At 33.9% G+C, this 13024-nt stretch overlaps 1 long non-coding RNA gene across 1 annotated transcript; it reads right to left on the reverse strand.

Moving 5' to 3' along the window:
• Window positions 1-834: 834 nt before the first annotated feature.
• Window positions 835-12285, reverse strand: LOC134718758 (uncharacterized). The gene is made up of 2 exons (XR_010107435.1): window positions 11637-12285; window positions 835-2679 (listed from the first exon to the last, which is right to left on the reverse strand). It is a non-coding gene; the product is annotated as an uncharacterized LOC134718758 (long non-coding RNA).
• Window positions 12286-13024: the final 739 nt, after the last annotated feature.

Consider the following 13024-nt stretch of genomic DNA (forward strand, 5'->3'; position numbering starts at 1 on the left):
TACCGTCAGATGATGACTTATATTGTATCTTTTTTGCAGAGGCGGATCTATACCTGGGATTACTAAAAGGGAGCGTAATACATTATGATTTTTTTTATGATTGTATTCTAAAAACAAATAAATTGTAAGAACATGATCATTACTTTTCAGTTTAACGACCATAGGGATACGTACATCTTTTATACATACGCTTTCCATTGCATGGTTCTGTCCCTGCTTGATCCATCTCTTATATATAGGCAAAGTGTGTGTACAAATGTAAATGAAAGTGGCCGCATTCGTGTTCATCCATAATATTGAAATGTAAGTTGTATTTGATGATAAAACATAATATATATATAAAGGTTGAGGACGAACACCGATTCGGTCACTTTCATGTTTGACAAAAACAATATGACAAGTGACGATTTTTGGCATATTTGATAGATTTCTCATATTTAAGCTTGAATCGGAGCGTTTGTAATGACGTAATCGGTTAAAATCTTTCCCATAAACTAATCGAATCAATTGAAATAGACACTTAAGTGTTTAAAAAGTGTCAAAATTCTTTCGTTAAATTAACCTGAAAAATGTAGGTCAAAGTCAGGACCTACTCCTTTATAATAATAAAAATAAAATTTCCCGCTGATGCTTTGTAGTTGTGTAAGTTAAATGGTACTTGATTCACTGTCCACATTCGAAATATGTCAGTCAGGTCTCAACATTACATTGTGTATGAACTTCATAGAAATCTCGTACAGACAGACGGGCGGCCAAGGGTAGCACATAATGTCCCCGTTGTCTATGGCAAGGGTGAGTTTTCCTAAATAGTTGGGGGTTGTGTATGAAGTTAAGTGCAATAAAATAATTTAATAACAATTATATATGCATCATGTAACAACAATATGCAAATAGGCACAAAATATACAAACACAAACATTTTGATTGTCACAATAAAGAAATAAATTGTACTAATTGGAAATGAACAGTGGCAGGACTTTAAAATTGAGTACACAAATACTGAAATTTACCATTTTCATAATTTTAAGAATAGTGGGCAATTTCACTGTTAAAATAACGCCACGTCATTGGTTAAATATACATCATTTTAACCAATCACAAACGCTTTTGAAAGTATGCATTAGATTATAAAAACTACAAATTACGAAAAAAAAAAGAAGTTCACAGCTGAATTTTGATTCATAGAAAATAACATTATTTGATATATCCTTGGGAGTGAAAGAGCTACTATTATACAAAAAAAATGGGGGATCAAATACATTTTTGTACATGTATTGGAACAGAAACTGGCCTGAATGGTATTTTAGTAAATGAAAGTTAATCATATGATCTTTTGAGCGTTAAATGCAAATTTTGTATATTGTTACTTTTGCACAGATTTTCCAACTGTTTTTATAAAATTATTTACAAATCATTATTCGAGATATCCATTTCTTTCTTTATGATAAATTGAAGAAAAGAAATGCAAATAGCTTTAAATAATCTGTCTAGATAAGCGAACTTTAATAAATACAGAAAATAAACTTAATATGGTTGAAATTTACAACCTATATGAAAAAGGAAAAGTGGTTTGATCTTAAGGTAACATTTTTTGGCAATATATTTCTTACTTTTAAGGGATGTATAGGAAAATTGTTTGAAATCAGAGTTCTACATTTCAATTACATTGTAGATTGTTCTTGTGCTGTAGCAACAAGGACACGATACGGTTGATTTTTTTATTTCCTGAAGGCAAATTAAAGGAGCAACCGTTTCTTCTATAACGATGACCAAGGCACGATACTTCTTGCAATACACCTTCATCACAATAGTCACGTGATATCCTACATTATAGGCATTGGTTGCATATGTTTATAATCTTGCTTAATATTTTAGGCCTTACATCAGGAAATAACTTTATAAGTCAGTTACGCGTTTGAAATAGGTAAGTTTCGTAAATGTAATTTAAGCATTTACCTGAAACAGATTGGAAATAGTCTATGTATCCGAGAAGCTTGGATAATATTTATGAAATTGGCTGTTACAAACATAGTAAAGATTTTAAGAGTTATTTCCCTTAACCTAGATATAAAACAATGGTGAGAAGGAGGGTTCTTTGCTGCACTTGAATTTAATGACTTTAAATATATTTTCAGGGGTAAAAATCGAAGTCTAAAATACAGGTTTTGTCAATTATCATCTAAATCTGTTTATACTCGGTGTGTTTGATTTTTATATAATTTATACAGCAGGTGCATTTATTTCATATCTATTCATTTTTGTATATTTGAAAATAAGTCTTTTACATCATGATATTCAGCCATGTTCTGTAATTAAAACATTGTAGTAACCAAAATAACATAACAACTGAAAACAGTTTAGCGTCTATTCTGGACTTAAGTGCTAAACTGCTAGGAAAAAGGCACCGCTTATATGTAAATCCCTTATGGAAAGTACAGAAGTGTTCCGAACCGCAACATTCATCATTCGAGTTACAAATTCCCCAATAAGGCGTACAACATTTATACTTCCGGCCACACTGTAATCCATCTTCACACATATAATCTGCGTAGCATGGTTGATTGATTTCACTTTTGGAACATCTCTTGTGTGCACCTTCGTGTGCTCGCTCACAAGACTCCGAACAACAATCCTCATCTTCGTAACATCCCTCATTTGACCATCGACAAGATGCAGTCACTGTAAAAAAAGATGCAAGTCAATTTAGTGAATATCATATAAGAAAAAGACATGATAGCTTGAACATTGTTGATTTCAAAAATGATATCAAACTTATCATGATTGCAGTAAGGGAGTTGAATACATGATTGCAGCAAGGGAGTTGAATACATGATTGCAGCAAGGGAGTTGAATACATGATTGCAGTAAGGGAGTTGAATACATGATTGCAGCAAGGGAGTTGAATACATGATTGCAGCAAGGGAGTTGAATACATGATTGCAGTAAGGGAGTTGAATACATGATTGCAGCAAGGGAGTTGAATACATGATTGCAGTAAGAGTTGAATACATGATTGCAGTAAGGGAGTTGAATACATGATTGCAGTAAGGGAGTTGAATACATGATTGCAGTAAGGGAGTTGAATACATGATTGCAGTAAGGGAGTTGAATACATGATTGCAGTAAGGGAGTTGAATACATGAAAGCAGCAAGGGAGTTGAATACATGATTGCAGCAAGGGAGTTGAATACATGATTGCAGTAAAGGAGTTGAATACATGACTGCAGTAAGGGAGTTGAATACATGACTGCAGTAAGTGAGTTGAATACATGACTGCAGTAAGGGAGTTGAATACATGACTGCAGTAAGGGAGTTGAATACATGACTGCAGTAAGGGAGTTGAATACATGACTGCAGTAAGGGAGTTGAATACATGACTGCAGTAAGGGAATTGAATACATGATTGCAGTAAGGGAGTTGAATACATGACTGCAGCAAGGGAGTTGAATACATGATTGCAGTAAGGGAGTTGAATACATGACTGTCATTTAAGTTAAATTAATATCTTACCACGGGTGTGTACTCAAAGCGTTTGAAGGACGCCATGTAAGAATAATCTATTAATCTATTATAGCTATCTCTATATATACATGTATATCTTACTGCAGGAATATAAATATATAGTATACGGTTCCCAGCTTACAGTTAAATGAAGCAAGCAAACAGCTGCTATTGAAATGTTATAACAATAAACCTCATCATATCGTTTTCAATACCGGTGTCAAATGACTCTGACATATATATATATTGGCTATATCCGTATTAAGATAGAAACCTGAAACCTTTTTTATTTAGTGTTTAAGATTTATAAATAGTTTAATCATACGATGATCCCACATTATTTAAGATGTATAGTTATTCTTCTCGGATTATTTATGTGCTACAGGTTTCTTAGAAACGAAATTCAATATAAATTAAAGATGTCGAAAACAGAATGCTTACTATAACTGTATATTAAGCATTGACGGATCCAGGGTGGTTCAAGGGTTGCATCCGTATCAGATTTTATTCCGAATGGAAAGCTATAAAACAAATATTTGAAAGCCAATGGGGTATAAGAACTAAAACACGTCAAGACTTCTGAGTTATATGACCACAACGGACCTAAAACATCCAAATCCATCTAAGGTTAAGAATTCCTGAGGAACATCTCTTGTGTGCACCTTCGTGTGCACGTTCACAAGATTCCGAACAACAATCCTCCATCTTCGTAACATCCCTCATTTGACCATCGACAAGATCCACATCCATCTAAGGTTAAGAATCCCTGAGGAACATCTCTTGTGTGCACCTTTGTGTGCTCGCTCAGAGATTCCGAACAACAATCCTCATCTTCGTAGGAGGTGGAACCTAAGTTTCTGAAATTTCTAAATTAATCAACTAACGGTTCACGAAAGTTATTTTATAAAATCATGACAGTTCCGAACCATTGACTGTTCTCACAGGCTATCAGCAACGGTATCAACACAGTACTTTAACATTGAAATAACAGTTTGTGAACCCTATTCTGGATTATCTTCTTAACAACACACATACACAAAAGTGTTTGTAGTTGATAGTAGATACAGTATTATAGTAAAACATATCATTATCATATACGTTTTAATGATAAAGTACACAATTATAAGTAAAATATAAACACAAGGATTAAACCATGGCTTAAACACGGTCACGCTTATCTTAGAGTAAACTATCATTGAAGAGAAAGTAATGTAAATTTTTTCTTTCATTTTTTTTTACATAAATAAGGCCGTTAGTTTTCTCGTTTGAATTGTTTTACATTGTCTTATCGGGGCCTTTTATAGCTGACTATGCGGTATGAACTTTAGTTTAAACATATTTATTTATAGTGGATTGGGAAACAAGTTTTGAAACTTATATAAATCCCTTTCCACTTTGCGGGTGCGAGTGCTGCCTTGTAGCGGCATTAGCCTACTCTTTTTCGAAATCTACAAGGGTGTCTTTAACGTGCAAGAGATATGGCTCTCTCTTTGCTCATTGTTGAAGGTCGTACGGTGACCTATAAATGTTAATGTGACTTTGTCTGTGTCATTTGGGTCTTTTGTGGATAGTTGTCTCATTGACAATAATACCACATCTTCTTTTTTTATATCAACTAATTGTACCTAGCATGGGGAAATGTATTTCTTTATTTCTTTATAAATATCTAATCTCATCTGCCTGCCTTGTATTCATTTGGACAGATCAACAGTGGTAACCAGGTATGTTATGTAGGTGATGGCTTGGGATACAGATTTATATAAGTTTTTTCCAAACTTGTTTCCGAATCTTATATTTGAAATTCATGTAACATTGTTATACTTTATTCTTGTACTTATTTTTATTAATAAATACTGTTTAAACTAAGTGATGGCTTGAACGTATTTTACTCTTAATAAACAATATTTGATTGATTAATTGATTGTTGGTTGCTTAACGTCTAGTGGCAAATATCTAAAGAGCCGTGGTGTAGTGGTTAGTGCATCGGACTACTAACAAAAAGGTTCCTGGTTCGATTCCCGTTTGGGATGAAAATTTCAGGAACTCAATTTTCGGCTCTCCCTTGACACCATTTGCGAGTATGGTCTTGAGGAAACGATGATAGTCCGTCGGACGGGGAAGATAAATGGCTGGCCCGTGTTAAGAGAGAGCCATATCTCTTGCACGTTAAAGACACCCTTGTAGATTTCGAAAAAGAGTAGGCTAATGCCGCTACAAGGCAGCACTCGCACCCGCAAAGTGGAAAGGGATTAATATAAGTTGTAAAACTTGTTTCCCAATCCACTATAAATAAATATGTTTAAATTAAACATCTCATGCATGTTCAAGACGATAATATAGTTTTTGATTTGACAGTTATGTCGTTAATTTAGCTTTTCACTTTCATATTTAACACCGGTATCGTTATGAACTACATCAAGGTTGTTGTGGAGATTGGTGTGGTTGCAAAACAATTGACACCAAACCGTTTAACAATAAGGCACCAACCATTTGATTTTCTGGGGGGGGGGGGGGGTCGGGGGGGGGGGGGGGGGGGGCTCAATGTTTTTTTTCTGTACAATCTATTTTTTTCGCGACAAGTCGAAAACATTTTTATTCTTTCAATTTTAGCGTTACATATAGTGGCAGCTGAGGGTGAAACAAACAATATTTTTTTTTCAGAATTCAAAATTTTTTTTTTTTTACACGGATGTCCAACTCGCACTATCATTTTCTATGTTCAGATGACCGTGAAATTGGGGTCAGAACTCTAATTTGACATTAAAATTAGAAAGATCATATCATAAGGAACATATATACTAAGTTTCAAGTTGGTTTAACATCAACTTCATCCTAAACTACCTCCACCAAAAACTTTAACCTGAAACGGGACAGACGAACGGACGAACGAACGGACGAACGGACGCACAGACCAGAAAACATAATGCCCCTCTACTATGGTAGGTGTGGCATTATAAGATTGACTATGCATCGTAAACGTATATATGTTATTTTATGATATTTCATTTATGTCTGAGGAAATTGACTATAGCCTCTTAGAAGCTTGAAAAAATGTGATAAAAAGATTTTTTGAAACTTGATTCTTCTTAACCGTTCCAAAATAAACGGAATAGAGCTGACCGATGCATTTATCGATAATTTTGCTTGTGTATTTTGTGGGTATAAATGTAGATTGTTTAAGAGTCAGATGGATGATACTAAATATAATCAAACTCATAAGGGAGCAACCATTTAACTTCAAAAAAGGGGTGTATAGTTTTGTGTCGGAGTCAGACAATTTTGTTAGTTTTTTAACGCCATCAATCAAATTACTTTATTTAAAAGTTAACACTATAAGGTATGGGGAAAATATGCACCCAAAATATTTTGTTTCCACTGCTTGAAAAGAAAATTTATTTTCAAATCCTCAATTTAGGAATCAGAATATTTTTTTAGGAAAAACAAACATACCCCCTTTCCCCCTTGAAGTTGAATGGTCAAAACCGAACTGACAATGCCATGTTCCTCCATTAAAAAAAGAGAAACAAACAAATTTAAAGACAAACATCAGTATACAAAATACAATATAGAAAACTAAAGACTAAAGACTAAAGAGGGATTGATATAAGTTGCAATAACTTGTTTCTCAATGTACTAAAAATAAATATGTTTTAACTAACACGAACATCACTAAGAATCCGTAGTACATATCATGTGCTACGGAAGGGTTAGCATATCCTACTTATATCATGTGCTACGGAAAGGTTGGTAAATTATCCTACTTATATCATGTGCTACGGAAGGGTTAGCATATTCTACTTATATCATGTGCTACGGAAGGGTTAGCATATCCTACTTATATCATGTGCTACGGAAGGGTTAGCATATTCTACTTATATCATGTGCTACGGAAGGGTTAGCATAAATTATCATACTCTACAGGTGTCACCTGTCGTAGTCCTATTCAATAATGTTATCCAAACCTATACTTTATGGTTAGTTAGAAAATGTCGGAGTTTATTTTTTATTTATATTTTGTAGATAACGTACAATTATGTGTCTAATTTCTGTACATTATCCAGTAGATGTACAGACTGATGACTGTTTCGGATTAATATCTTTTAAATTGATTTAACAGTGGTGACTGTTTCGGATTCATATCTTTTAATTTGATTAATAGTGGTGTCTGTTTCAGATTCACATCTTAAAAATTTATTAATGAAGTTTCTGTGTTGTTTAAAAGGTCACCATATTATGATCATATTATGCAGCCGATCACGTATTTCATAAAACTAAATCTGATGACTTGTAAACTTCATTTCAGGAATAACCTCTTAAAACAACATAAAACTTGAAAAATGTTGAACAATTCATGCAGCAACTGATATGATTTTTACAATGGATAGAATGAATGAAAGCAAATCAATTATGTGTATTGATTCAGTGACGTTTAAATAACATAAAATTTTATTGACATCAGCCTTATTTCAACTTGATTTGTGTTTAGTGGTCACAAGCCATACCCGTAGCCAGGGGGGTCGGGGGTCGTCCAATTTTATTGTTAAAGTCAACAGTGTGTTCAAATTGTGACTGTTAAAGTTGAGTTCACGAGTCCAATGACCCCCCCCCCCCCCCCCCCTTTGGAAATGCAAGCATTGTGTATACGTTTCGTAACATTTCCTTTCGTCAAAGTGAAGTAAAGAGTGTGGCAACTCTATGCACTATTTTACTATACAAATCTACTTCAAAACACGAATAATTTTAATTAAATGTTTTAAACATATAAAATATTAAAAGTGGTTCAAAAAATTTGATTTTTGTATGGTTATTTCACAACATGAATCTGACACATATATTGTATAAATAGATATATAATGTATTTTCAGGAAGGGATAGCACGCTTAGTAAGCTACATACGGGTCATGCATGCTAGACCACGAAATACGTACGCGTGTCGTAAACACAGAAATACGTGTCGGACACACTGAACAAGAAATACGTGTCGGACACACTGAACAAGAAATACGTGTCGGATACACTGAACAAGAAATACGTGCCGTATACACAAAACCAGAAATATATGTCGTACACACAGAATTAGAAATACAAATGTACGTGTCATACACACAGTACCAGAAATACGTGTCGAACACAAAATACCAGAAATACGTGTCGTACACACATACAAAAAATGTAACCAAAAATACGTGTCGTACACACAGAACCAAAAATACATGTCGTACACACAGAACCAGAAATTAATGTCGTACACAGAGAACAGAAATACGTGTCGTATACAAAGAACCAGAATACGTGTCGTATACAAAGAACCAGAAATACGTGTAGTATACACAGAACCAGAAATACGTGTCGTATACAAAGAACCAGAAATACGTGTCGTAAACACAGAACCAGAAATACGTGTCGTACACAGAGAACCAGAAATACGTGTCGTATACAAAGAACCAGAAATACGTGTCGTATACAAAGAACCAGAAATACGTGTAGTATACACAGAACCAGAAATACGTGTCGTACACACAGAACCAGAAATACGTGTCGTACACAGAGAACAAAAAATACGTGTCGTATACAAAGAACCAGAAATACGTGTCGTATACAAAGAACCAGAAATACGTTTAGTATACACATAACCAGAAATACGTGTCGTATACAAAGAACCAGAAATACGTGTCGTAAACACAGAACCAGAAATACGTGTCGTACACAGAGAACCAGAAATACGTGTCGTATACAAAGAACCAGAAATACGTGTCGTATACAAAGAACCAGAAATACGTGTAGTATACACAGAATCAGAAATACGTGTCGTACACACAGAACCAGAAATACGTGTCGTACACAGAGAACCAGAAATACGTGTCGTATACACAGAACCAGAAATACGTGTCGTACTCAGAGAACCAGAAATACGTGTCGTACACAGAGAACCAGAAATACGTGTCGTATATACAGAACCAGAAATACGTGTCGGGCACACTGAACCAGAAATACGTGTTGATCACACTGAATCAGAAATACGTATCGTACACACAGAAGCAGAAATACGTGTCGTACACACAGAACAAAAAATACGTGTCGTATACAAATAACCAAAAATACGTGAAGTATACACAGTACCAGAAATACATGTCGGACACACTGAACCAGAAATACGTGTTGATGACACTGACTCTGAAAAACGCATGGTACACACAGAAGCAGAAATATGTGTCGTACACACTGAATCAGAAATAAGTGTCGGACAAACAAAACCAAAACACACGTGCCGAACACACTGTACCATAAATATGCGAAGACCACATTGACCCAGAAATACGTGTCATGCACAGTGGACCAGAAATACGTGTCGCAAATTTGTACAAACAGAACCAGAAATACGTTTTATACACGTTGAATTTGTTCATAAATTTTCCTTGCATATAGTTGAGTTAAAGCCTTGCATCACTTAAATATATATATATATATATAGCGGGAATAAAAATGGTGGTTCAAATTCAATGTTATTTTTAATAATGCGTGATTTTAAAATTGTCAAATGAGTAACGGTAATGTTATTCTGTTAAAGCAACTAAGGGAAAATTTATACGCAAAATTGTTTTCTGAATCGAAGCCGAGACTCTACGTGTATAATCATGACAATACAGGTTATAATACAACTTTGGTATGTATACTTCTAAGACTTATGTTAAATTTTCGTATTTTGCATTAAACTGAATAAACGTTTATTTCTAAACCTTTTTTTATAGTTTATTTATAATCGTACAATTAACCGTTCACTTTAATAATAAAGTTATAAAATCATGTCATATAAATTATAGCTTCAATAGTTTATTAAAGTCTTACCATTTGTATAACATATACATTCCAATATACATATGAAACATTAAGTATAACATGAAATATTGGCTAACATATATACATGATATACAACATATTGTATATTAAAAACTAACAGTAAAAAGTCATTAGCTTAAAAATACTAAAACATATACAAGTGCCATTCTATTCAGAATTCTGAGAGACTAATTATTAAAGGATTAATTATATGCAATCTTTAACATAATTTTAAAACTACATATATCTAAGATTTAAAATACATCATTAGATATATACAAATAAAATTGTTATATCTATTTGTGATGAAACAGCAACTGACCTTAAATGCTAATCACGTGATATCAATTGTCATTTGAATACGGTGGCCTCGATGGCCTAGTAGTCTGCATAGTTCAAGCACTACATTTTCACTAGCCTGTAAACACCGAGGTTGTGACTCCACTGACATTTTTTTTTGTTTACCTTTGTGGGCTCCACATATTCTTCAAAGTGATAATTGACGTGATTGTACGTCTAATGTATTACAGAACTTAAACTTCTTTTGCCAGAGCTAAAATTGGTGCATGATAGACCATGTTACCCTCAAAGTCAGTGGTCCGTCGAAAGAGCAAACACTGGAGTTTACGTCAGGAAAGATGTACAATTGCTTTTGTGAAGTGTTGGCCAAGGAGCTTCTTGCGTGATTTGCGCTTGTCTCCAATCTTAATTGTCTAGAATTGTCACTTTTTGCTACAAAAGACATGTGGTTTTCTCAGTGCACTCCGGCTTCCGACACCAATAAAACTGACAACGATAGCAGTAGTGTTGAAAGTGAAACCATCACCAATCAATCAATCAATCAATCGTTTTGGATACTGATGAAAGAAGATGGAGGGTTAACATCAATGAGACAGCAACCCAACAACAGCAATCATAAACTGACCTCGATCAACACTTAACGGATGTTCATATAGATACAATCATTCATGGTTACTTTTTTCTCGAAAATACGTGAATGGGCAGGGGCGAATCCAGCCATATTAAAAAGGGGGATTCCAACGAGGTCCCCATTCAAATGCATTGATCGACCAAATAAAAGGGGAGTTTCAACCACCAGATCCCCTGGATTCACCAATAATGGTGTTACTTATTTGAGGGGATCACGCAGATTAGAATTTTGTTCAAATTGCAGTCTCCTGTCTTTTATCTTTTAAGCAAATGTCGAACTCGACGGGAAAAATTAAGATATATAGAAAGTAAAACGCCCCCACTCTTTCAAACAAAATCTTTGCTCTTGAAATATTTAACAGACATACCTTTGTACACAAGTGAATCAAGGAGCAATAAAACTCCAAACCATTTTACAAATCCTATGCACCTCATTTTACTCCATAGACGTTTACTCCATTGACATACTATTACTCCATTTCACGTAGCTCTCACGTCCACTTGTAACATTTTCCAGAATTAAATTTAGCTTTTGTAATTCAATATAATATTTATATAATACTCGGCATGCAAGATAATAAATTCAATATTGGATTCTTATTTTCCATAAAAGACAGATCCAATTTAAAATGTAATCTTTTAAATATTTCCAAAGTGATTGAAATGTCAAAAATCGTCATGAAATATTGACTGCTTTACAGACTTTCAGGTTTGATGTTTAAATCTAACCGTTTCTCTCATTAATTGTCGTCAAACAAATTGATGTCCAATAACCCAATATATATTGTTCTTATATCGCTGAAATATGAACTATTGATAATACCTAACACTTCGCAGTTTTGCCACGCAATACCTCAAGCAATCGATTGCTCAAAACAATAGCAATAAAGTTCAAAATCTAGGTCTAACCTGTCAATCAACACTATTACGATCACTATAACATGAAAGCAGCACTTTAATACACATTTTCTGTCAATCATAATCAACTAAACGTTTGAAAGTAATAGGGGAGATCAATATAAAACATTGATTGGATTAAGATGAGAGAACTATTACGTAACAGTATGAGAACCTCACACGTGCAGACGACTAGAGTACAAAGGTCAAGAAACCATTAGGGAAAGCTTTATTCAATAAAGAATGTTAAATATATTGTTAAGGGAGCAGAATGAATTGCATTTTGTACATAAAGTTTTCACTTAAGAGAATTCTTCGCTCACGCTAACCCTATAATCTTATTTAACAATAACATTTATCATAACAGGAAGGGCATTGTGTTATGCATCAGACTCACCCAAGAGATTTAGTATTGCATGATTAATGTTCACTTTGTCACGTGATGTAAGAAAATATATACTTTGTGAACTATTTGATTGTTCCATGTGAGTATTATATTCTTACTAAATATATTGAACCAAAAAATAATTATTTCCTCACACAAAGACTTGTAAGGTGGTACCTAACACTACAGGGAGATAACTTTGTAAAATCAGCTTAACGTTTGAATGACGTTGTGTTGTTGATGGAATATTAAGCTTCTCAATGAACAAAATAAGTTTTTCTCAAACTGCTATATAACCAGTGTATTTTTTCTGATAAAATGGTTGGTTCAATTTTGTTGAAATTTATATATTTTTCAAAAGGATCAAAGTAAATACTATTTTATGAAAATTAAACGCGCCAAATTAATTTTAGTGAAAGTGTTGGGTACCACCTAAATATTATACTTTTGAATATCTGAAAATCTTGCCGGTTT

Source organism: Mytilus trossulus, chromosome 5 (genome assembly GCF_036588685.1).
Source record: "Mytilus trossulus isolate FHL-02 chromosome 5, PNRI_Mtr1.1.1.hap1, whole genome shotgun sequence".
NCBI classification, from domain to species: domain Eukaryota; kingdom Metazoa; phylum Mollusca; class Bivalvia; order Mytilida; family Mytilidae; genus Mytilus; species Mytilus trossulus.